This window comes from Eucalyptus grandis, chromosome 2 (assembly GCF_016545825.1).
Source record: "Eucalyptus grandis isolate ANBG69807.140 chromosome 2, ASM1654582v1, whole genome shotgun sequence".
Lineage (NCBI taxonomy): Eukaryota > Viridiplantae > Streptophyta > Magnoliopsida > Myrtales > Myrtaceae > Eucalyptus > Eucalyptus grandis.
Window position 1 is genome coordinate 30,296,377 of NC_052613.1, and position 27,176 is coordinate 30,323,552.

Genomic DNA, 27,176 nt, shown 5'->3' on the forward strand with positions numbered 1-27,176 from the left:
CGCCTAGCCCGACCGGTGGCCAAGCGGGCCTCGCCCGGCCCGCGAGCCTCGCCCGCCGCCGGCGAGGCTTGGCCGACGAGGGCCAGCCTCGCCGAGGACCGGCGACGCCCGGGTGAGGTTGCTCGGCCCTCGCCGGCCCGGTCGCCAATCCGCGACCGGCCATAAGAAGAAGAAGAAAAATAGGAGAAAAAGGAAAAAAAGAAAAGAAAAAAAGAAAAAGAAAAGGAAAAAATGAAAAAGTAAAGGAAAAAAGGAAAAAAGAAAAAAAGAAAAGAAAAAAAGTAAAAAAGTAGAAAAAAATTATTTAAAAATTAAAAAAAAATAATTTGGAACAAATCAATAAACACGTTATGAAACGCAATTTTATTCCGAATCAGAAATTTTAGACAGTTACCAAACACATGTTTTTACTCGTAATCGTTCCCGGAACATAATCAAAAATAATCATTTTTTGTCGAATCGAGCTTCAGAAAGAATCGTTACCAAACGCGCCCTAAAGTATTAGAAGAAAAGTTGATTAGCCGAGTATTTTCCAGCATGTCAGCTTGCTTCTAAAACGTAGGAAATAGGCAAAGGGCAGAGTCCATTTCCACTTATAACATCAGGTTTGTTCCCATCCCAAAGGCAACGGTAGCACATACAATCTGGACCTCTCCAGTATGCCATTTCTTTTTGAACAGCTTCTCTTTGACCGGCAGCTAATCCATGGTGATAGTACACCCTCTTTATAGGCCACTTCTCATCCAAGTATTTTGCAACATCAACACATTCACTCTTCAAAAGGCAATTTATTGTGCCACAAAAATTAGCAAAACGATTCTTTACCAGCTCTCCAAGCTGCTCCAATGGTTGTTTAGTCTTAGCAATGACCTCATATTTTAGATTTGGTCTGTCAAAGCTTGTCTCAAGAACAAGAGCATGGGGGATCCTGAGATCTTTGAGGATATCCTACAACGGATGCACATTTCAATCAGTCCCAAATGATTATTTCAATATAATCTGGAGGTTAATGTGTAAGTTTAGTACCTCACGAATTGGATGAGTGGCAGTTGTAGTTAAGGCCATTGCTGGCACATACGGAAAGTTTTGCTTGAGACATCACAGTCCCCTATGATCTGGACGAAAATCATGTCCCCATTGAAACCACGAACGTGACAATCAATGAGCCTTGCTCGTTAATCAATCAAATGTACAAGAAAATCTCAAACTAGCAGTACGTTCCTTTCATGAGATCACACTGGCAGAGCAATTCCAGTTAAGACCTTATGAGAAACACAATCAATGACCGCATGAGAGAACCTTTGTCTTTCTCAAGTTGCTAGCATCTAGTGTAACCGTTAATAGAATAAATAGGGACTCGAGAACCAGCTTAAGTGATTGAGCATCATCCCAAACACAGACAGGAGATGGGATCCTTATCCAAGCTTTTGCCGGTTCTAATTACTTTAGGAAGTAATCTCCACTGGAGCTTATTTAAGTTGCGTGTTCTTTACTCAATATAATGAATGATGTGCCAGCAAGTGTTCCCAAAGGACGGCACCTAGATCCTTTCCAAAGTTCAAACAAGGAACACTACATTCTGTTATATTAGAACATCACAGGGGTTTGGATTTCAGAAGGTCTAATGTAACACTGACGATATAATTTGGCGAGAAACACAGAAAATGCAAAAAGTTTGGAAAAAGAGTTTAAGTTGGCATATATAAAAGTTAACTTGCTTATATTTATCATAAATAAGGACGATAGTTTTGCAGTGGCTACATCGAAAATAGTCATTCCTTTCGAAGTAACTCTAGCATGATCTTTCGCCGTGGACCAAGCATGCCAAAGATTATGCTTGCCTCATGCAATGTGCCTCATCAACGACGAAAACAGCTAATTCTACCCACAATGCATGATGGTTGAATATAAAAAATTTATAGAGAACCTTTTCGAAAAAGTTATGGTGCATAAAAAAACAATACCTTTCTATGCATGATGGGTTTCCCACAATCCTTTCAGAGTCACATACAATAGCTTGCATGATGGTTTATCTTTTCAGAAAAGGCAGGCAAAGCAGAAGGGGAGATTAAAATTTGATAGTCACAACACTCAGAATAAAAGTTTTAGAAGTCCAATATAGCTAAACCTTGCCTTAGTTCTTGGAGGATAGTTGCTGCTTGGGCAGCAGTTTGTTGAGAGTTCAAGAAAGTAAATGGTATTCCATACTTAGAGGGTTAGAGTAATTATTTGATCTTGTATGAGAAATAGCAAGGGAGACGCAACAACTGCGACACCTAGTATAAGAGTTGCTGGCAACTGAAATGACGATAAAGACATCAGAAGAGCACATGAAGAAAGGAAGGGACGAGGGAATTATTATTTCTTTCACCATCAGCTAATCAAGAAGGACCTATACTCACTAATTGTCTTATAATTACTTTCAGCTAGAAACTATATCAACTACTTCAAAAATGAACAGAAAACACTTAGAAAAAATTCAACTTAATAAATCCAGATTGATATCTTTGCCCTTAATTCAGTAAATCAAATATTTTGCATGCTACTAGGATCCGTTGTATATTAAAGGACATTAATTTCTAACCAATTATGGGAAAAAAGAAGCCATAGATCATCACCCCTTGCGAGATAATGGCATAGCCAATAACTATGAGGAAATATAGAAATCTAGAACCATATTTGGTGGAAGTACTTTGAAAAGTTATTCCTCTGACTTAGTAACCCTTGGAAGTGGACCTAGACTATGATCGACAACAACACGTAGATGTATAATCAAGACGAATTTTTCCGTAAGTGATTAGAAAGTCCTAGAAGCATAGTACAAAGTTTAAATTCTAGAGATTACATATCAGATAGTGATGTGTGGAGGCAGAACAAGAATGTACTGTATTTCCTTCTTTTCTAATTTTGTCTCATGCCACACATTGGAACCCATGGTTATGTACCTAAATCACTTCATATCGCTTAATTTTCATTTGAAAAACATTTTCTTCCTCAAGTTCACAACCTTCTCAACAATGCTAAACAAAGAAGATTAGAAGATCATGTCAAAGCTTAATTTTTGGCATACAAGTCCACCATTTCACATTTAATTGGTGGAACCATTGAGCAAAGTGCACAGGGCTTATTAACAACCTCCTCCATGACATCTTTCCATAATTGCTCAAATTCACAATTCAAAGAAAAACACAAATTTCATCTAAACATTGAAATTGATTTATAAATTAAGACCAATTCTAACTATGTGATCCAAGTGTGTGTGTGAGTCCTCATATTTTTTGAATTATATGCAATCAAGATAAATTCACATTGATTTTTACCAAAAAAAGAAAGATAAATTCACATTGATATGCAACCTCTCAAAAATTCTCAATAATTATGACTAAATCTCATAGATTTGCTTTTCATTCCTCTCTCCACTAATATAAGCTAATTATCCAACCAAAAATCAATAGGACTTTTCTCGGTTTTGAATGTAAGGGTGGGCTAAAGGTGAGTTAACGGTAATTTTAAGCTCAAATCACCCATCAACATGTTGATTTCTAGGATCTAATTAGAGCCAATATCACTATCCAATTTCACTCCTTCAAAATAATTTTTCTGCAACCATATATCATCATTTCTTCTTTCTCTTCCTTTCTTTTTTCTCTTTTTTTTTTCTCTTTGAATTGCTTTATGGTGGAGTTTCTCCCAAAGTCCCTCCTAATATAACATGAAAATTTCCAAACCATTGAGTATCCAAAAGGCTCACTCAATTGAAAGTTGGATAGGGAACCATAAAAGAAATTTTTTTTTTTTTGATAATACACCCCAAGCAACCATAGCAATCAATTTTTTTTTTTTTTTAGCTTTTTTTTTCATACTCCATCCTTCCTCTCAGATTTCTATCAAGCTCAAATAATTTTTTTTTTAATCCAAAAAAGAAAATCAACGTGTTCATAGGGCATGGGACAATGATATAATCTGATAACGGCTAGGCTAAATATATATGGTGCCAATGAAAAATTATGTAATAATTAAAGCTCAATGGGGTGACTAGGGATAAATAAACAAGGTTAGCTTGAAAGGTTCAATCGATCTAAAAATTGCCTAAATCATTTTCTCAGTTAGATTTAGTTTAGGATTTCGCCTCAAGAGAAAATCAAAAAAATTCTAAGATTTGGGTGAAATCTAAGAACATAACATATTTCACATGAATGTTCTCTAGATTTACACACAATTCAAAAATTAAGAACTTTTAGTGCATAGTAAGTGGATCAACATAATCAGAATTAAAATTAACTCACACATCAATTGCAAGTTCAAATAAAATTTAAATTTTCCTAAGAATCGTAAAAATTCACAACCAGGAATGTAATCATGATAAAAAATTAGCCAAAAATTTTGTCTCCCCCCAAACTTGAATGAAGCAGTGTCCTCAATGCGAAAAATAGAAATAGGAAGAAGAAATCTCCCCTGGTTGTAGAATAAATTCATAGATGACCTTGATGATTAAACTCTTGAAAGATGATCCCTAAAAAAATTTACTTGGATAAAATAGAGAAAAGTTAATCTTTTTTTTTTTTTTTGCAAAACATAAACTTAACAATTAAAAAAATTATTAAAATGCTTGGGTTGCCTCCCAAGAAGTGCTTGTTTTATAGTTTTCAGCCAAACTATCTCAGATGTTGCTATTCTTGAGGATGAAGTTTAATGGTGGTCTTCTGCTTGTAACCACCTTCAAAGTAGGGCTTCAAACGTTGACCATTCACCTTGAATGTGCCCTCAGTGTTATGCGCAACTTCAACCGTTCCATATGGGAATACCTGTGTAACTGTGAAAGGACCAAACCATCGAGACTGCAACTTTCCTGGAAAAAGTTTAAAACGAGACTTATAAAGTAAGACTTTTTCACCAATTTTGAACTCTCTTATGAATATGTGCTTGTCATGTCATCTTTTTGTACGCTCCTTGTACAACTTAGAATTTTCATAGGCCTCATTGCGAAATTCCTCAAATTCATTCAGTTGCAATAATCTTTCTTCACCTACAGATTGCATGTCAAAATTCAAAAATTTCAATGCCCAATATGCTTTATGCTCTAATTCCACTAGTAAGTGACAAGCCTTCCCAAACACTAACCTAGATGGAAACATCCCAATTGGAGTTTTGAACGCTGTCCTATAGGCCCAAAGTGCATCATCAAGTTTTATTGACAAATTTTTCCTGAAGGCATTAACTATTTTTTCTAAAATTCTCTTGATTTTCCTATTTGAAATCTCTACTTGACCACTAGTTTGAGGATGATAAGGGGTTAAAACCTTATGCGTGACTCCGTACTTACTCAAAAGTGCTTCAAATTGTTTGTTGTAAAAATGTGTCCTCCTTGGGAGTGCCGAGTTGGGTAAAAATATTTTTCTTTAAGAATTTAACCACAACCTTAGCATTATTTGTTGGCAATGCTACAGCTTCTACCCATTTAGACACATACTCCACAGCCACTAAAATGTATAAATTTCTATAAGAATGTGTAAAGGGTCCCATAAAATCAATAACCCAAACATCAAATAATTCACACACAATAATATTGTTTAGAAGTATCTCATTTTTTCTTGAAATATTTCCAATTCTCTAACACCTATCACATGAAACTACATAAGAGTATGCATCTTTAAAAAGTGTGGGCCAATAAAATCCAGATTATAAGATCTTAGCTACAGTTTTGGTGGCACCAAAATGGCCACTTGCCTCTCCATCGTGACAATGATGTAGAATGTTTGCCTTCTCTTCGTCTGGAACACATCTCCTTATGAATTGGTCTGCACATACCTTAAATAAGAAATGTTATTCCCAAAAATAATTTTTAACATCGGAAAATAATTTTTTCTTCTATTGATATGATAATTCAGGAGGAAGAACATTACTTACTAAATAATTTACAAAGTCAGCGTACCAAGGAATTTTTGTGGTCTTAATGGAAAAAAAAATTTCATTAGGGAACTCTTTCAAAATTAGTCTTACCTCTTTCTTTCAATTTGAAATTCTTGATAAGTGGTCTACAGTTAGATTTTCAGTCCCCTTCTTATCTTTAATTTCCAAATCAAATTCTTGCAGTAATAGAATCTACCTGATCAACCAGGGTTTTTGATTCTTTCTTCTCAAGCAGATACTTAATAGCAGAGTTGTTAGAATAAACTATAACTTTTGAACCAATTAAATAAGAACGAAATTTATCAAAAGCAAAAACTATCACCAAAAGTTCATTTTTTGTTGTTGAATAATTCAATTGTGTCACGCCCCGATCCTCGAGCACACACATATCCTTCTCTTTTGGTCAATTTTATAATGCGATATCCCAGGACAATGTATCGCCAACCCTTTCATTTATTAAGCACATGCAGAAGCAGTTAAAATCCCCAGACAATAAAATGATGGGATAGAAAAGCTGGACTATATTTTTCATGTTGAAATTTATAACCAAACTTTTATACAAAACACAAACCAGAACACTTCACAACTTTTTATTCTAAACTCTATTCACATCAAAATGGAGATATCAAAGAAGATAGAATCTCAGTCCATCTGGGCTGTACTCAACGCCCCTCTCAGGATTATCTTCTTCTCCCAAAAATCTTTCTCCTTAAGTTTCACCTCCGAGTTCTCCTTCTCAAACTCCTCCTCAGCTCCTCAGCGGGGTCCTGAAATGTTTTCCCCAAACTGGGATGAGACTACATCTCAGCGAGTTCTACCCCACTAAGGCCAGATTAGTAAACCATTATACTACAGGCTGCCTAAACACGCACAGGGCAGAGGACTTACCTTAGCCTCAGATCCCACCTGCAAGACAGTACAATTCATAATAGGCACCCAAGCAATCATTTCACCGATCGAAGCATCGATCAAATCGACCTAATCGATTATATGCCAACAAGACCACTCACGGTCATTTCCATTCAGTCAATCAATTTACAACATCAAATCAAAGCAATGATCAATCGACCTAGTCAATTACATGTCAGACGGACCATTCTAGGTCAATGCTCTTAGGCGTCAAGTTCACCAATGTGACTTATACACTAGACAATTGCGTGCGTTCTTTAAGGCGCCGTTTTCGCCAGTGACATCCTTAGTCACCGAACCACGCATGCCTATAACCATGTACTCAATAGACAATTGTGTGCGTTCTTTAAGGCGCCGTTTTCGCTAGTGATATCCCAAATCACCGAACCACACATGCCTATAACAATGTACTCAATAGACAATTGTGTGTGTTCTTTAAGGCGCCATTTCTGCCAGTGATATCCTAAATCACCGAAGCACACATGCCTATAACAATGTACTCAATAGATAATTGTGTGCGTTCTTTAAGGCGCCGTTTTCGCCAGTGATATCCCAAATCACCGAACCACACATGCCTATAACAATGTATTTAACAGACAAGTGTATGCGTTCTTTAAGGCGCCGTTTTCGCCAGTGATGTCCTTAATCACCGAACCATACATGTCTATAACAATATGAGTACTAGACCAATACGTGCGTTCTTTAAGGTGCCGTTTTTGCCAATGATATCCCAATCACCGAACCACGTAGGTCCACAATAATGTATGTACTAGACCGATACGTGCGTTCTTTTAAGGCGCCGTTTTCGCCGATGTCTCAATCGCCGAACCACGTAGGTCCATACACTTTGTGTCCGATTGGTTCAATCCCAAAGTATTTCCAATTCTCTCATAACTCCATCCACTTTACAACTCAATCAAAGCATTATAAATGCTAAACAAACATACTTGGTCATCTACCAATCAATCATTCAATCTCAATCGATTCCAAATCAATTTAGGGTAAATCCCTAAAACATCACAATTTATTTAATTCCATGCAACGTAGAGCTCAAATAAATAAACTAACTGTGCCACGATGATCAGCACGAGATTTCGGTCGTCGACCATCTAAATCTTAATTTCCGAAAAATAATTAATTAATAAATATTAAAAAATCCAATTTAACACAAAATAAAGCCCAATTAAATAAACGGACTTCAACACGGTCATCAGCATAATATTCTGGTCATTTACCATCTCAATTGAATTTTAGGAAGTTAAATAATTACTTAATTAATTTCGAAAATTAAATAATTAATATTAAAAATTCGATTTAGCTCAAAATAAAGCCCGATTGAATAAATGGACTTCACCACGATCATCAGCATAATATTCCGGTCTCAGGCCATCTCAGTTGAATTTTCAGAAAATAAATAATTATATAATTAAATTCTGAAAATTAATATTTAAATACTAAAAATTCCACTTAGGCCCGAAAAGCCTAGTTGGAGCCCACGAAGGGTCGGGAAAAATCCCGAGGCACTTCCAATAATTAGTAGACCACGTCTACTTGCTAATTGCACAATCAATTTATCTAAATTGCATCACAATTGACTAATAATTGCTAATTTATTCTAATCTAACAACCTAAACATAATTAATTAAAATTAAACCAACCTTAAGCATAATTAACCAACTAATCCGGGATTAGTGAGATTACTCACCAAATTGCGCGCAAATCGGATCAATCCGACGGCGGCGATGCGAGGAACAACAAACTCCAAAGCACGGCTCGGGTTCGGGGCCCGGAAATGGCCCAAAAGCGGGCCCGAACCAGCTGGAAACCCATTCCGTGGGTTGCTAGCTTGGCCTGGCCGCGGCTGATTCAGCGGCTAGGGCGGCAAGGGGAGGCCGACGAAGGGTGAGGGGAGCTCCGGCGGTCCGAACGGTGGCCGGAGATGGTTGGGCAACCGCCGGTGGTGGCCGAACAGGGGCTGGGCGAGCTGTGCAGAGGCGGAGCAGGGTTGGGTCGCGCGGGGGAAACGCTTGGGCGTGAGGGAGCAGAGGCTGGTGGAGCACGCGGTGAGCGGCGGATGCGGGCGCGGCAGCGGAATGGCGGCGACGGTGGCTGGCTTCGGTGAGCCGCTGTCCTTCCTCCGCTTCTAGTTCGCTGGTTGCACAAAGAAGAAAGGAAGGAGGGGCTCGGTCACGTGGGAGAGAATGAAGGAGAAGAGAGAGAAGAGAGAATAGATAACTTTTGACTAGTCAAAGGGGGAAGAGAAAGCAAAGTAGGAAACGGCAAGGGGGAAAAAGAAAGAGAGAGTCGGCGTGGGGAGGGGGAATCACACGAGGGGGAGGGGAGAGAGAAGAGAGAGAGAGAAAAGAGAGAAAAGAAAAGAGAAGGGAGAGAGAGAAAAAGAAAAAGTAAATAATATTACTTTTCTTATTTTATTTTGTTTTCTCTTTCCCTTTTTATTTTCTTTTGGTCTTCAATTTTCCTCCAATAATTTCTTTATTGAAATTTCGGACTCGTCAACAATTTGATGGGCGATCAGACAGGATCCTAAAAATAAGAATTATGATGCGCTTAAAATTCGATTCCCTAAATCGAGTTCAATTTCGTGGTTAAAAATCGATCAGACGTAATTTTAGTCTAATCCAACAAATTGAGTAGCTTTTAGGGATTTTACTGCAGATACGTCCCCAACGGCTTCACCCAATAGGTTAATTAACTCGTGAGTGATCAGCTCGTGAGAAAAAGGACCCTAAGCACGTCGACGAAATGCCCATTTCACTTTATCGAAACAGTATCGAATTTCGGGATGTCACAACTCTTCCTTCTTATAAAAATTTCGTCCTCGAAATTTAAACTATTACACTTTGATAAAAAGGTAGGGGTATAATTGTCTCATCGATTCTTCGCCTCCCAAGTCGCTCCTTCAAAGTGCCATGGTGTTTCCAGACCACTTTGACCAACGGAATGGTCTTTGTACGCAGAACTTGCTCTTTACGATCGACAAACTGGACCGGGCTTTCAACGTATGACACACGATCATCCACATCCAATTCCTCAAAATTGAGCACGTGGGTCGGGTCAGGCTCGTACTTCCTTAACATGGACATGTGAAAGACGTCATGCACTTACGCCAATCTTGGCGACAACGCAAGACGATACGCTAGGTTTCCGATTCTTTCAAGAATTACAAACAGACCTACGTACCCCGTACTCAGCTTGTCTTTCTTACCAAAGCGCGAAGTTCCCCTCATTGGTGACACTTTCAGAAAAACGTGATCACCAACTTAGAATTCCAAAGACCTTCGACGCTTATTTGCATAACTTTTCTGCCTGCTCTGTACTGTCTTTAATCTGTCTCTGATCACTGCCACGGCATCTACTGATTGCTGAACCAACTCTAGGCCTGTTATCTTCCTTTCTCTAACTTCATCCCAACATACTGGAGTTCTGCACGCTCTGCCATACAACGCTTCAAAAGGAACCCTCTTGATGCTCTGTTGATAACTGTTGTTGTAGGCGAATTCCACCAGATGAAGCTGATCCTCCCAACTTCCTTTGAAGTCTATTACACATGTTCTCAGCATGTCTTCATGAGACTGAATTGTCCTTTCAGATTTGGCCATCCGTCTGAGGATGATATGCCATACTGTACTGAAGCTTTGTACCCAAAGCACTCTGCAAGCTCTTCCAAAAAGCAGCAGTAAACCTCGGGTCTCTATCAGATGTTATTATAACCGGCACTCCATGCATACGAACCACTTGACGCACATACAGGTCTGCATGTCTATCCAGACTCAGGTCCTTTCTAACTGCAATGAAGTGAGCCGACTTTGTCAGCCTGTCGACTACTACCCAAATTGAATCATTCCCCCTCTGACTCCTCAGTAGTCCAGTCACGAAGCCCATCGTGATATGCTCCCATTTCTATTCTAAGATCGCGAGAGGTTGCAGAAATCCTCCCAGCTTGCAATGTTGGGCTTTTACTTGCTGACAAGTCAAACACTTGGCCACATGCTTGGCGATGTCCGCCTTCATACCTGACCACCAGTAGTGTTGACGCAAATTCTGATACATCTTAGTACTTCCAAGATGAACGCTGTAATTGCTACGATGTGCTTCAGATAAAATTCATTCTCTAAGCTCTACATCGTCAGATACAACCAAACGTCCTTGGAACATTAGAGTCCCGTCATTAGAAACTTGAAAATCAGCCTTTCTTTTATCGGTATCCTCTTGAAGAATTCTCTGTACGTCTAGATCTGTCGGTTGGAGTTGCTTGATTCTGACCTGGACATCCGGTTCAATTTTGAGGGTGACCATAAGACTCGAAAGGTGGCCTACCTCAAATTTGAATTCCGAATCCCGAGCTCTCTTGATTAAGTTCCACTCCTTAACCAAGATTTGCACTATTAAAGACTCCCGACTCAATGCATCGGCGACCTTGTTCGCCTTTCCCGGGTGATATAGAATATCACAGTCGTAATCCTTCAACAATTCCATCCATCGGCGCTGTCTCATATTCAACTCCTTCTGAGAGAACAAATACTTGAGACTCTAATGGTCCGTGAAAATCTAAAACTTTTCTCCGCACAAATAGTGCCTCCAAATCTTCAATGCAAATATGATGGCTGCGAGTTCTAAGTCATGCGTCGGATAATTCAATTCATGAGGTCTCAACTGCCGGGAAGCGTATGCAACAACTCTGCCATGTTATATCAGCACGCAACCCAATCCCCTAAATGACACATCATTATAAATCTCGAATCCTCCAGGACCAGATGGAATCGTCAGCACAGGTGCGGTAGTCAGCTTTTCCTTCAGTTCTTGGAAACTACGCTCGCACTTATCCGACCATACAAATTTCTCTTCTTTCTTCAAGAGCTTTGTTAGAGGCGAGGCTAACGATGAGAAACCCTCCACAAACCGTCTGTAATAATCTACTAATCCCAGAAAACTTCTGATCTTTTGATACTGATGTCAGTCTTGGTCCACTGATAACTAATTCCGTCTTGACCGAGTTCATGGAAATTCCTTCACCATTCTCAAACATCTCTTGTGCTCTTTAGCATTCCTCAAATACACTAGAATATCATTACACGACACGATCACAACTGACCTAGATATTTCTTGCACACTCGGTTTGCCAAATCCATGACAGCAACTTGAGTGTTCACCAGGCCAAACGATCTTACAATACTCTCGTAAAGACCATATCAAGTACGAACAACTACCTTTCGTACAACCTCCTTCCTGGCTCGTAACTGACGACTTCTTTATCTCAAGTCGACCTTTAAAACATCGATACTCTTTATAACTAGTCACACCATTCATTGATCTTTGGCAAAGAACACTCGTCCTTGATCTTCACCTAATTGAGTTGACGATGGTCGATACACACTCGCAACAAACCATCTTTCTTCTTCTCACAAACAAAACTGATGTTTCCCCAAAGTGATGCACTGATATGCACAAATTCCTCATTCATCAATCTTCACATCTGCATCTTCAATTCTACCAATTCAGACAACAATAGCTGGTAAGAAGCCTTCGAGAGTAGCTCTATCCTGGTGCTAGCTCGATTGCACTTTCTATTTCTTTCTCTGACGGCGGTCTGACGGTTCTTGTGACAACACATGTAGAAATTCTTAAACTACTGAGATGTCCTCCATCTCTAGTTCTTCAATCTGTCCTTCCCAAGACGACCGTCAAGTAATCCTGAGCAACCTTCATCTACCCAACGATCTACCCTTATGACGAGATTAGGGAAATCAAGGGCCTTCTTCAACTTCTGATAAATTCGAAATTTTCGTCCGTTGATGGATTAAACTGTATCTCATTACAACAACACTTCCTTACAACAAAGGCTCCTCGAGTCAAACCTTTTTATATATGGTGTCAAAGTTATACATAGGCAACTAGTCAAGTATGACTATAGCTAGTGATTCCTCTTTCCTTCACTTTTCTTCAACAATTAAAGTTCTACAACTTAGCACAAAACTCTGCTGCGCTGCTCTGATAAAATCACCTTCGACACATTCTTTCTCTGATTGGTGCAAGGTCCATTATACTCCCATTCCTTTCGCCATCCTAGTGGCGTTCTGGCCGCAGTAGCAATGTCTATGCTACCTTAGACTTCCACTGACAGTCCTTCACCCGATGGTCATGCTGGTCATCATCACAATAGGTCCTAGTCATACTCAGACACTGGATTTATCAATGTTTCCTTCCACAATTTCGACACTTATCAGGTGAGTCTTCTATCTCCTGCCAAGTGACAGCACACACTCTTTCCGGTTGCCCCATCAGTCTGCTAGGACCACTCTCGACCTCGATCTTTTCCCTGACCGATTTCCATTTCTGCCTGAATTGGATCTATACCTCGGCTTGAATGCAATGACTCGCTCCTGGATCACATCTCCACTCTGGATCTCAGCAGGTGAGGTGATAACAACGGTTGCGGCACTAACGGCGGCTCGATCTTAAGCCTGCTGGCTCTTCCAGTTCCCAATGAACACTAGCATCAAAACGATCCTGTCGAACTTAGGATCATTTGATGCTACTACACTAGTACCAACCTGCAATGGTACTCTTACGCTTGAGCTGGCCAAAGCCAACATTCTGCCACAACCACCTCGGGTACCGACCTTTGTCAGTGCATTATCCTGAGTCATAGAGGACATTGTCCTCTTACTAGGAGTTCTCAGCTCCTGCTCGCTCATGGTTTAGTCTTTACACTGCAACCCGATTTCCAAACCCACACTGGATTAGAAGGTGAGCGATCCATAGACAACAAACAATTCTAGCATTCAGCTAACACAGACATGCACCGGCATGAATTTAAAGGCCTTTCCTACTAACTATCCCATGGTCAACGCTCCTTATCACTCCAATCTTGAACTTCGCTCTGATACCACTTAAACTGGATGTCACGCCCCGATCCTCGAGCACACACACATCCTTCTCTTTTGGTCGATTTTATAATGCGATATCTCAGGACAATGTATCGACGACCCTTTCATTTATTAAGCACATGCGGAAGCAATTAAAATCCCCAGACAATAAAACGATGGGATAGAAAAGCAGGACCATATTTTTCATGTTGAAATTTATAACCAAACTTTTATACAAAACACAAACCGAACACTTCACAACTTTTTATTCTAAACTCTATTCACATCAAAATGGAGATATCAAAGAAGATAGAATCTCACCATCCGGGCCGTACTCAAGGCCCCTCTCAGATTATCTTCTTCTCCCAAAATCTTTCTCCTTAAGTTTCACCTCCGAGTTCTCCTTCTCGGACTCCTCCTCGCTCCTCGGGTCCTGAAATGTTTTCCCCAAACCGGGATGAGACTACGTCTCGCCGAGTTCTACCCCACTAAGGCTAGATTAGTAAACCATTATACTACAGGCTGCCTAAACACGCACAGGGCAAAGGACTTACCTTAGCCTCAGATCCCACCTGCAAGTCAGTACAATTCATAATAGGCACCCAAGCAATCATTTCACCGATCGAAGCATCCATCAAATCGACCTAATCGATTATATGCCAACAAGACCACTCACGGTCATTTCCATTCAGTCAATCAATTTACAACATCAAATCAAAGCAATGATCAATCGACCTAGTCGATTACATGTCAGACGGACCATTCTAGGTCAATGCTCTTAGGCGTCGAGTTCACCAATGTGATTTATACACTAGACAATTGCGTGCGTTCTTTAAGGCGCCGTTTTAAAAGGACATCCTTAGTCACCGAACCACGCATGCCTATAACAATGTACTCAATAGACAATTGTGTGCGTTCTTTAAGGCGCCGTTTTCGCCAGTGATATCCCAAATCACCGAACCACACATGCCTATAACAATGTATTTAACAGACAAGTGTATGCGTTCTTTAAGGCGCCGTTTTCGCCAGTGATGTCCTTAATCACCGAACCATACATGTCTATAACAATATGAGTACTAGACCAATACGTGCGTTCTTTAAGGTGCCGTTTTTGCCAATGATATCCCAATCACCGAACCACGTAGGTCCACAATAATGTATGTACTAGACCGATACGTGCGTTCTTTAAGGCGCCGTTTTCGCCAGTGATGTCTCAATCGCCGAACCACGTAGGTCCATACACTGTGTCTGATTGGTTCAATCCCAAAGTATTTCCAATTCTCTCATAACTCCATCCACTTTACAACTCAATCAAAGCATTATAAATGCTAAACAAACATACTTGGTCATCTACCAATCAATCATTCAATCTCAATCGATTCCAAATCAATTTAGGGTAAATCCCTAAAACATCACAATTTATTTAATTCCATGCAACGTAGAGCTCAAATAAATAAACGAACGGTGCCACGATGATCAGCACGAGATTTCGGTCGTCGACCATCTAAATCTTAATTTCCGAAAAATAAATAATTAATAAATATTAAAAAATCCAATTTAACACAAAATAAAGCCCAATTAAATAAACGGACTTCACCACGGTCATCAGCATAATATTCTGGTCAGTTACCATCTCAATTGAATTTTCGGAAGTTAAATAATTAATTAATTAATTTCGAAAATTAAATAATTAATATTAAAAATTCGATTTAGCTCAAAATAAAGCCCGATTGAATAAATGGACTACACCACGGTCATTAGCATAATATTCCGGTCTCGGGCCATCTCAGTTAAATTTTCGGAAAATAAATAATTATTTAATTAAATTCTGAAAATTAATATTTAAATACTAAAAATTCCACTTAGGCCTGAAAAGCCTAATTGGAGCCCACAAAGGGTCGGGAAAAATCCCGAGGCACTTCCAATAATTAGTAGACCACGTCTACTTGCTAATTGCGCAATCAATTTATCTAAAATGCATCACAATTGACTAATAATTGCTAATTTATTCTAATCTAACAACCTAAACATAATTAATTAAAACTAAACCAACCTTAAGCATAATTAGCCAACTAATCCGGGATAAGTGAGATTACTCACCAAATCGCGCGCAAATCAGATCAATCCGACGGCGGCGATGCGAGGAACAACAAACTCCAAAGCACGGCTCGGGTTCGGGGCCCGGAAATGCCCCAAAAGCGGGCCCGAACCAGCTGGAAACCCATTCCGTGGGTTGCTGGCTTGGCCTGGCCGCGGCTGATCCAGCGGCTAGGGCGGCAAGGGGAGGCCGGCGAAGGGTGAGGGGAGATCCGGCGGTCCGAACGGTGGCCGGAGATGGTTGGGCAACCGCCGGTGGTGGCTGAACAGGGGTTGGGCGAGCTGTGCAGAGGCGGAGCAGGGTTGGGTCGCGCGGGGGAAACGCCTGGGCGTGAGGGAGCGGAGGCTGGTGGAGCGCGCGGCGAGAGGCGGATGCGCAAGCGCGAGTGGTGGAACGGCGGCGACGGTGGCTGGCTTCGGTGAGCTGCTGTCCTTCCTCCACTTCTGGTTCGCTAGTTGCACGAAGAAGAAAGGAAGGAGGGGCTCGGTCACGTGGGAGAAAATGGAGGAGAAGAGAGAGAAGAGAGAAGAGATAACTTTTGACTAGTCAAAGGGGGAAGAGAAAGCAAAGTAGGAAACGGCAAGGGGGAGAGAGAAGAGAGAGAGAGAAAAGAGGGAAAAGAAAAGAGAAGGGAGAGAGAGAGAAAAAGAAAAAGTAAATAATATTACTTTTCTTATTTTATTTTCTTTTCCCTTTCCCTTTTTATTTTCTTTTGGTCTTCAATTTTCCTCCGATAATTTATTTATTGAAATTTCGGACTCGTCAACAATTTGACGGGCGATGAGACAGGATCCTAAAAATAAGAATTATGACGCGCTTAAAATTCGATTCCCGAAATCGAGTTCAATTTCGTGGTTAAAAATCGATCAGACGTAATTTTAGTCCAATCCAATAAATTGAGTAGCTTTTAGGGATTTTACTGCAGATACGTCTCTGAACGGCTTGACCCAATAGGTTAGTTAACTCGTGAGTGATCAGCTCAGAGAAAAAGGACCCTAAGCACGCCGACGAAATGCCCATTTCACTTTATCGAAACGGGTTCGAATTTCAGGATGCCACAAATTGTGTACCTGATAAGGTTCGATTGGCATAGTATATGGTTCGAAATAATTTATTCTTCCTTTGTCCCAAAACAGCTCCAACTGCATAATCGCTAGCATCACACATCAGTTCAAAAGGTAAATCCCAATTTGCTACTGCCATAATTGGTGCTGACATTAACTTCCCTTTAAAGTGTTAAAAGCCTACCTGCATTCAACAAAAAAATTAAAAGGAGCATCTTTTTCCAAAAGATTAGAAAACGGTTTAGCAATTTTCGAAAAATCTTTTATAAATCACTTGTAAAATCCTACATGCCCTAAAAATCCTCGACAAGTTTCACAGATGTTGGCGGAGACAATTTTGTAATGACCTCCACTTTGGCTCGATCGACTTTTATTCCGTTTTGAGAAATTTTATGCCCGATCACTATTCCTTCCTGCACCATTAAGTGACACTTCTCCCAATTCAAAACAAGGTTAGTCTTCTCACATATTTGTAAGACCAAAGCCAAATTATTTAAACAAGAATCAAATGATAAGCCAAAAACAGAAAAATCATCCATGAAAATCTCAATATATTTTTCAACCATGTTAGAAAAAATAGCCATCATGCATCTTTGAAAAGTAGCTGGCGCATTACAAAGACCAAAGGGCATTCTTTTAAAAACAAAAGTACCATAAGGACAAGTGAAAGTAGTTTTTTCTTGATCTTTTGGTACAATAGAAATCTGATTATACCCTGAATATCCATCAAGAAAGCAATAAAACTCATGCCCTGCAAGTCTTTCCAACATCTGATCAATAAATAGTAAAGGAAAGTGATCGTTTCTAGTGGCATCATTCAATTTTTTGTAATCCATACACACACACACCACCTAGTAATTGTTCTAGTCAAAATCAATTCATTGTTGTCGTTTTTCTTAACAGTCATACCGCATTTCTTTGGCACAACTTGTACAGGACTTACCCAAGAACTATCAGAGATAGGATGATACCTGCATCAAGTAGCTTAATTACCTCAGCTTTCACTACTTCTTGCATCTTCGAGTTCAAATGCCTTTGAGGTTGGATAATGGGTTTATATCGTTCCCCCATCAAAATTTTGTGCATGCAAATTGAAGGATTAATTCCCTTAATATCAGCTATTTTCCATCCAATTGCACCATTATGCTCTCTTAATACTCTGAGCAGTTTTTCCTCCATCAAATCTGTCAAAGAAGAAGATATAATTACCGATAAAGAAGAAACTCCATCTAAATAAGCATATTTCAAATGAGAAGGTAAGGGTTTGAGTTCAAGAATTGGAGGCTCTTCAATTGATGGTTTAGACTTTGTAATTTGTTGTCCCAACTCCTCAAATTTAATTGCCTTTTGCCTTGAATATGGTGAAATTGCCTCCATGAAATTTGCGTACTCCTTTATCTCCTCATTCTGAATATCTTTGTCCCTTGGTTGAATTAGACATACTTCAAGTGGACTTTAAAAATATTTTCCTAAAAAACCTTATTCACCAACTTGTCAACTGTCTCAACTCTAAAACAAGAATTATCATCCGATGGATATTTCATTACTTTAAAAACATTAAATGAAACAAGATCATCTTGAATTCTAAGAATCAACTTCCTTTATCATACATCAATAAGAGCTCTTCATGTTGGTAGAAAAAGTCGACCTAAGATAAGTGATACCTCAAAATCTTCCTCCATATCAAGAACTATGAAATCTGCAGGAAAGATAAATTTGTCAACTTTTACAAAACATCTTCCACAATACCTCTCGGATATTTAATTGATCGATCAGCCAGTTGAAGTAACACTGTGGTTGCTTTTACCTCGCCCAATCCTAATTTCTTGAAAAATGAATAAGGCATCAAATTAATACTTACATCTAAATCACATAATACTTTTTCAAAGTAAGAATCCCCAATAGTGCAAGGAATAGTAAAACTCTCTGGATCTTTTAATTTTGGAGGCAATTTGTTTTGTAAGATGGCTGGACACTCCTCATTTAACTTCACAGTTTCATAATCCTCCAGTTTCCTTTTATTTGCCAAAATCTCCTTCAAAAATTTTGCATAACTAGGCATTTGCGCTAAAGTATCTGCAAATGCAATGTTAATGTGCAATTTTTTAAATACATCAAGAAATTTAGAAAATTGCTTATCTATTTTGTCTTGCTTTGGAGTCGCGAGGGAATGGAATTGGCGGCACATATGGCTTAGGATTATCTGGAAAAAGTTTACTCTTGCTTGTCTCCTTTGATTGTTTATTGATCACATTTTCCTTGTCTCTAAAAAATCTCCTCTTTTCTCACTTGTTTACCACTTCTCAAGGTAATAGCCTTTATGTTTTCAATTGGATTTTTCTCTGTGTTACTCAGCAAAGAACTTTGTTGTCTCCCTGACATCATGCTTGCTCATTGACTCACTTGCATCTCCAAATTTTTGATTGAAGCCTCTTGGTTTTGAAATATCACATCCGTGCTTTTGATGAAGTCATGAGTCATATTAGCAAGTTTGGTGACTATATCTTCCAAACTTGACTTTGTCTCTTCTGATTGTTTGAATCCCAGTGGTCTCGTCACATTCTGATTATTCCATGAAAAATTTGGATGATTACACCATCCCGGATTGTACATGTTGGAGTAGGGATTATTCTGTGACCTATTAAAATTCCCAACAAAGTTAGAATTTCACTAAATTGTTTAAAAGTATTACCTACCTCACATGATGTGCTAACATGTCCTCCACCACAAAAATCACATGTCAAATTCTAAATTGTCATGGTTGAACCACTCATATTATCGAGCTTTTTGTTGAGTGCTTCAAATTGTGCAACAATAACAACAAAAGCATCCACTCCGTGAACTCCGCTAACTTTTTGCATTGGTAGTCTCTCAGTAGGCCACTAATAACTATTGGACGCCACCTCCTCTAATAGATTGTAGGCTTCTTATGGTGTTTTATTATTTAGAGTTCCTCCTGCAGCTGCATCAATCATAAAACGAAGATTTGTACTAGAGCCATTACAAAAGGTTTGTACCTGCATCCATATGGGTAGTCCGTGATGTGGGCATCTCTTAAGAAATTCTTTGAATCTTTCCCATGCTTCATATAATGATTCATTATCCATCTGCATAAAATTAGTAATATCGTTACGCATCTTCGCAGACTTTGCAGGTGGAAAGAACTTACCAAGAAATTTCTGACCCATATCATTCCTAATAGTAATTGATCCTACAGGAAGAGAAGAAAGCCAACTCTTAGCTTTGTTTCTAAGAGAGAATGGAAATAATCTCAATATAATAGCATAATCAGTAACTCCATTATATTTAATGGTGTCACAGATTTCAAGAAAAGCATCAATGTGAACATTTGGATCATCGCTTGGTAGCCCATTGAATTGCATTGATTGTTGAAGCATCTGAATGAGTGATGGCTTGATCTCAAAGTTGTTTGCTTGAATTGCAGGTCTTCTGATACTTGATGCGGTGCCTTGAACTATTGGTGTAGCATAATCTCTTAAGAGTCTACGTGGATTTTCATTATCACTGTCTGCCATCTTCTTAGCACGATTTCTCTATTCTCTTAGTCGCCTTTTGAATGTACGCTCGATTTCTGGATCAAGCTCAACAAGTTTCCCTTGTTGGCTACGTGTCATAAACCAATGTACACCCTGAAAAATAAAACGAAACAAAAGCTAGATTAAACTTAGAATTATCTGGTATCAATATTAATTAGTATTAAACAAATGATCCCCGACAACAGCACCAAAAACTTGTTCGTAAAATTCTAAACACAAGTAAACGTGTCGAACAAGTAATATAATGATAAGAAAAAGTATCGTCCCACGGAGATCGATGATTAATAAACTAATTAAATGCTAAAATAGATTAATTCTAAATTTATCTAACAGATCAAAATATAATTGAGAATAAATTAAAAACAAAATTTGTAGACTAAATGCAGTAAATCGATCAGATAAATATGTTAGAGCATCCGATTTCATCATAACCACTAGATATGAATTTCAATTTGTTGTGGGTACAAGAACAATATTAAACATGTGATAGCGGAATTTCCTAACCTATTTACTATCCTATCTCTAGGTATAGTATCTCGGTTTATTAATCCATTATATCTCTATGTGAATTAAAATAAACGTAAGTGCATTAAAAACTATGAATATTCCGGCTTACAATGAGTTTTTTGGATCACCTTATCACCGAAAGCTACACAAATAACGCGATATATCTCTATCCACGTTTAATTTATGGTTATATATTATAATAAGCACTTGCATATTATCATTTCTTAGTCTCAAACATGCACATTAGATCAGTCAAGTGGTGGCCAGTTACTCAAAAGTATTATGCACAATAATATATAACTCACATGAATGAAATCAATTGTAAAACATAAAAATCATGAAATTCACATCATCATGGTTAGGCTACATTGTAGCCCTAACAAAAGAAAATTAGAACATAGTAGAAGAAAAAATATAAATATAAATCAAACCCAACATCTTGAATCAAAGAACAAGAATTCTGTCAGCACTTTTGTCTTCTTTTCAAAATACTTGAAAAACTCACAGAACAATGAAAAAACGATCTAACAAAAACCTAACTGCCCTCCCTCTCAATGTTCTATCAGATGATATTTTTCTTCAAGCAATTGCACATAAAATTAGGGAGTAAATCAGAGGATCTTGATTTGATATCTATCTCCCAACGCTTACAAATGACATTAGGGAATAAAATCAAGGATTCCCTAATTTGATATCCATCTTCCATTGCTTTTTGATTTGAATTCCTAATTTTTGCCATTATTTTCCTTATCTTCTCTATATATCATTATTCTATATAAACAAGGAAAATTCGAATAATTAGAAGGAAATCCAAATATTTTTTAATAGATATTGCATTAATTGTTGCCTAAAATAAGTAAAATAACTATTTTTATAGAGTTATCACTCGTGCTCTAAACATTGTCTCCACTTTCTTCTACATACAATCATTACAAAGCTAAGACAATGTTAACATTCACTGACCTGGTAATGTAAACTTTTACCACCTCTAGTGAGCATAAGAATAGAGCAATCTTACTTGGCTCCAGAAGCTTTACAAGCCTGATGTTGCAATGGTCAAAATTTCTTGTTTCCAAATATGACAAATTTGCCAATTATATGTCATCCATGGCTTGCATTTCCTCATTAACTCAGAGTCCTTGTTTAGAAGTCGAAATCCAAGGGCAATGTCTGTTATTTGAAACTAGCGATGTTGAACCTTGGGTGACAGTGCTCTTACAATCCTTCACATAAAAAAGCCTCTTCAAGACCATAATAGCTTCGACATGGATTGTCATGGAAAATGAATGATGAGCACAAAGAAATCACAAGCCTCCATTTACGCAAAATATTCCTTTCGATGATGCTGGATTGCCAAACCCACACTTTGATGATTTGCTATACTCTCACAGTATTTGAGAAACATTGGTATTTGTACATCTTCCAAAACTGGAATCAACTTCTTTATTGATCAAAGAGTTCTCATATGTTTAGATCTTGAAGATAATGTGGAAGTAATTGGCAAAAGTTAGGAGTGTCTATGTGACATCCAGATTTTCGGGTTTTAATTTGACTGGATAAATAGAATCCTGTCTCATCGCTCGTCAATTTATTGACGGGTCTGAAATTTCAATAAAGAAATTATCGGAAGAAAATTTGAAGACCAAAAAGAAAATTTAAAGGAAAAGGAAAAGAGAAAAGGAAAATTGAAATAAAGAATTATGCATTTCCTTTTTCTTTTCTCTCTCTCCTCTCTTTTCTTTTCTCTCTTTTCTCTCTTTTCTTTCTCTCTCCTCTCTCCTCTCCCCTCCCCTCGTGCGATTCCCCACCACCCATTCTCTCTCTCTCTTTCTTTTCTACTCTTTGACCAGTCAATGTTTATCTCCCCTCCTCTCTCTCATCTCTCTCCCTCCACATTTCCCTTCCCCCCTTCCGTTCGAGTGAACCAGAAGCGGAGGAAGACCAGAAGCTGCAGCTCCGTCGCCGCCCGCTCGCCGCTCGTCCCGCCACCTGCGCCCGCGCGTCCGCCGCTCACCGCGCGCTCCGCCACCGCCCCTTCGCGCGTGCCGTCCTCGCCGTGCGCGATTCAGCTGCTGCCCTGCCTCTGTTCAGCTCCATCTTGGCCAACACCGGTCACGATCCGGCCACCTCCGGCCACCGTGGGCCACTGCTCGGCCTCGCCGGGCCACCACCCGCTCTCCCGACCTCTTGCCGCCCCCAACCCTCTCTCTTTCTTGCTGTTTTGCGGCCGAACCAGCAAACCCACGGAGTGGGTATCCAGCTGTTCGTGGGCCGTTTTGGCGGTTTCTCGCCCGAACCCGAGCCGTGCTTTGGGGACAATCGTTCCTCGCGTCGCCGCCGTCGGATTGATCCGATTTGCGCGCGATTTGGTGAGTAATCTCACTAACCCTGGATTAGTTGGCTAATTATGCTTTAGGTTGGTTTAGTTTTAATTAATTATGTTTAGGTTGCTAGATTAGAATTAATTAGCAATTATTAGTCAATTGTGATGCGATTTAGATAAATTGATTGTGCAATTAACAAGTAGACGTGGTCTACTATTAATTGGGAGTGTCTCGGGAATTTTGGACCCCTAATTGAGCTTCAATTTGATGATTCGGGCCTAAGTGAGATTTTTGGCATTTAAATATTAATTTTCGGAATTAAATTAAATAATTATTTATTTTCCGAAAATTCAAGGGAGATGGTCTGGAACTGGAAAATTATGCTGATGACCGTGGTGAAGTCCGTTTATTTAATCGGGCTTTAGTTTGAGCTAAATTGAATTTTGAATATTAAGTATTTAAAATTTGAAATTAATTAATTAATTATTTATTTTCCGAAAATTCAACTGGGATGGCCCGTGGCCGAAAATTATGCTGATGACCGTGGTGAAGTCCTTTTATTTAATTGGACCTTATTTTGAGCTAAACAGAATTTTTAATATTAAATAATTAATTTTCGAAATTAATTAATTAATTATTTATTTTTCAGAAATTAAGATTGAGATGGCCAACAACCGAAATCTCGTGCTGATTGTCATGGCGCAGTTCATTTACTTAATTGAGCTTTATTTTGTGCTGAATTGAATTATTTGTGAAATTGGGAATTATTCTTTAATGGAACAATCTTTGATTAATAATTGGAAAATAACCGGGTGTCGGTTGACAGCACCAAAAGTGTTTTGGTGGACTACAGAAAATGTGGGAGTTATGGAAAGGAAAATATTATATTTTGGCTAAGGCCGACCGTGTCCCCACACACGGCTATTTTATCGAGAAGGATAACAGATGGAATGGATTGAATGGTCGGATAGTATACTATATCATCCTACGGGCTTTGATATGTCAGCTTAGCGAGAGCAGTATACTGGTGTACTATATCAGCCTATGGGCGATATGTCAGCTTAGTGCGAGCAGTATACTTTATCAGCTTAGTGTGAGCATTGGGGGTATACTATATCAGCTTGCGGGTGATATGTCAGCTTAGCGAGAGCAGTATACCGGTATACTATATCAGCCTACGGGTGATATGTCAGCTTAGCGGAGAGATGTACCTAACCCTATCAACTTAGTGCGAGCTATACTATCTAAATATCAGCTTAGAGTGAGCAGTCTTGGACTATGGTCGGACTTATAGATAGTATTGAATGTGCCGACCAAGCATGGGTTGTGATGGCATGTAATCGACTAGGTTGATTGATCATTGCTTGATCTGATGTGGTGAACTGACCGATTGATTGGAAATGACCATGAGATGGTCTGATTGACTTGTAATCGACTAGGTCGATCGATCGATGATTCGATCTGAGTGTGACTTGATGTGATTCATTGTCTTGGTTGGATATTGTAAATTGATTGACTGAATGGAAATGACCGTGAGTGGTCTTGTTGGCTTATAATCGACTAGGTCGATTTGATCGATGCTTCGATCCGTGATATGATTGCTTGGGTGCCTATTATGAATTGTACTGACTTGCAGGTGGGATATGAGGCCAAGGTACGTCTTCTGCCCTATGCGTGTATAGGCAGCCTATAGTATATTGGTTTACTAATCGGGCTTAGTGGGGTAGAACTCGTTGAGACGTAGTCTCATCCCAGTTTGGGGAAAAACATTTCAGGACCCCGATGAGGAGCTGATGAGGAGGAGTCTAAGAAGGAGAACTCGGAAGTGAAACTTAAAGAAAAGGATTTTTGGAAGAAGAAGATAATCCCGAGAGGGACCTTAAGTATGGCCTGGATGGGCTGAGAGTCTATCTTCTTTTGAGAATTTCTTTTGAAGTGAATAGTTATGAATTGGTTTGTGTTTTGTATAAAAGTTTGGTTATAAATTTCAATATGAAAAATATGGCCCCCGTTTTTCTATCCCATCGTTTTATTGTCTGGGATTTTAACTGCTTCCGCATGTGCTTAATAAACGAAAGGGTCGGCGATAATTTGTCCTGGGATATCGCATTATAAAATCGACCAAGTGAGAAGGATGTGTGCGTGCCCGAGGATCGGGGCGTGACAGTCTACTGGGCAGTTGATTGGACGAGAGGACTCATAAGCAATTTACTAAATACTTTTATACATATACACTGTGTAGGTCCTTTGTTGTGTGTAGAGTCACAAGCAAATTGGAAATGATCAAGGAGAGAATTAATTATAAGAGAAAAGAACAGTGAAACACTGATTTAAGTGGTTTGGCAGTATTGTCTATGTCCATGGGAGAAGCATACCATGGATTCTAAAGATCGTCTAGCCGGAAGTTGAGTGGATGTATAGCTCGGGGTACTACTTTGGTCAGGACTATAGCATGTGGATTTCCTGCACATTTTACTACCAAAGATGTTGTCTTGGTCTTCACCATCAGTTAAGGAATCCACCTCAAAAAAAGTTTGGCTTTTCTCAGGTTGTGGAGAATCTTCTATAACATTGACATAGTGTATAACACTGCATTCACTGCCAAAACTCCACAAAGTTGGCCAAGCTTATCATTCAAAACTCCACAAGCTTCTGATTACACAGTTGGCAAACCATCCCAACCCTCGAATCTTGCATGGTTTCAGTAAGTTCTACTAGGAAGTCATCGCCGCAGTGCTCCACAGTGATAAACTCTCCACCTTCGTCCCCTTAAGAAAACCAAAACAAGAAATAGATGATTTTGCAAGTTTCACGGCAAACAAGAAATCAAATAAATACAATCTACGATATGTAATTTGCACTTAGTTCAGTGAGACATGATGTTAATAGTAATGTGAGACACCACTTGTTATTTGTAGTGAGTTCAGAAATAAGCCAGACGGTTCACCAGTCAATAGGACTACTCTGCCAAACCTACAAAGATACAGGGATGACCTTAAGGCTCAGTGAAGTAAATTTAACAAGCTTCGGTCCATTCAAATCCGAAGTAGACAATTCTATAGCCATCATCATAATAGCAACTAACCACGATAAATCTCCTTATTAGCAATGCGCAATCAATCAATTTTCAAATTATTTACACAACACAAGCAATTATGTCATTCCCTAATGACCAGATACACACAATTTGGCCAATAAACAAGGAAAAACCACCACCCAAAGTAACCTAAATGCATCAAACTGGAACAGTGCCGGACATTTTACCCGTCAGCAAGACTACGTTACTAAACCAGCTCCAATCTATTCAATGAACTAGATTTAACCAGCTCCTCTGGTCCATTCAAATCCAAAAGGTAAACCACTCCACAGCCATCGTCATAATGACGACTAACCGCAATATGTCTCCTTATCCAGGGATGCACAATCAATCGATCCACGAATTATCCACGTGACAAAAGCAATTATGTCATTCTCTATTCGCCAAATACCATGCAATTCGGCTAATAACAAAGAAAAACCACCATCCGATGCAACCTCAACACATCAAACTGGAACCATGCCAGACATTTCGCTCGTCAACAAGACTACTTGGCTAAACAAGCTCCGATCTATTCAAACCTAGAGCAGACTATTCCATGGCCATCCCCCTCGTGGTAGACAATAAAATACCTACATAACCTCTGCTAGCGCTAATCAGCATGAAAAATGGGAGACGAAGTAATGAAAGAATGGTCCCAAGCACTTGTTGGCAGATTGCTCGTCGAAGCCAAACTTGAGCCAAGCCCAGCAACCCGAGCTTTCTCTACCTCCTCCAAGCCCCGATCCTCCATGGAGTCTCAACTTGTTCGACACGATTCGGATCAATCGAGATCGATGATGCATCTGCTGGAATCGAATCGAATCGATCGCTAGTCTCTCTA

General features: G+C 39.2%; 1 non-coding gene and 1 pseudogene across 1 annotated transcript; one reads left to right on the top strand and one right to left on the bottom strand.

Moving 5' to 3' along the window:
• Positions 1–499: 499 nt before the first annotated feature.
• LOC108955740 lies at positions 500–27,086 on the bottom strand (annotated as a pseudogene).
• On the top strand, positions 19,902–20,007 carry LOC120291042. The gene has a single exon (XR_005548848.1). It is a non-coding gene; the product is annotated as a small nucleolar RNA R71 (small nucleolar RNA).
• Positions 27,087–27,176: the final 90 nt, after the last annotated feature.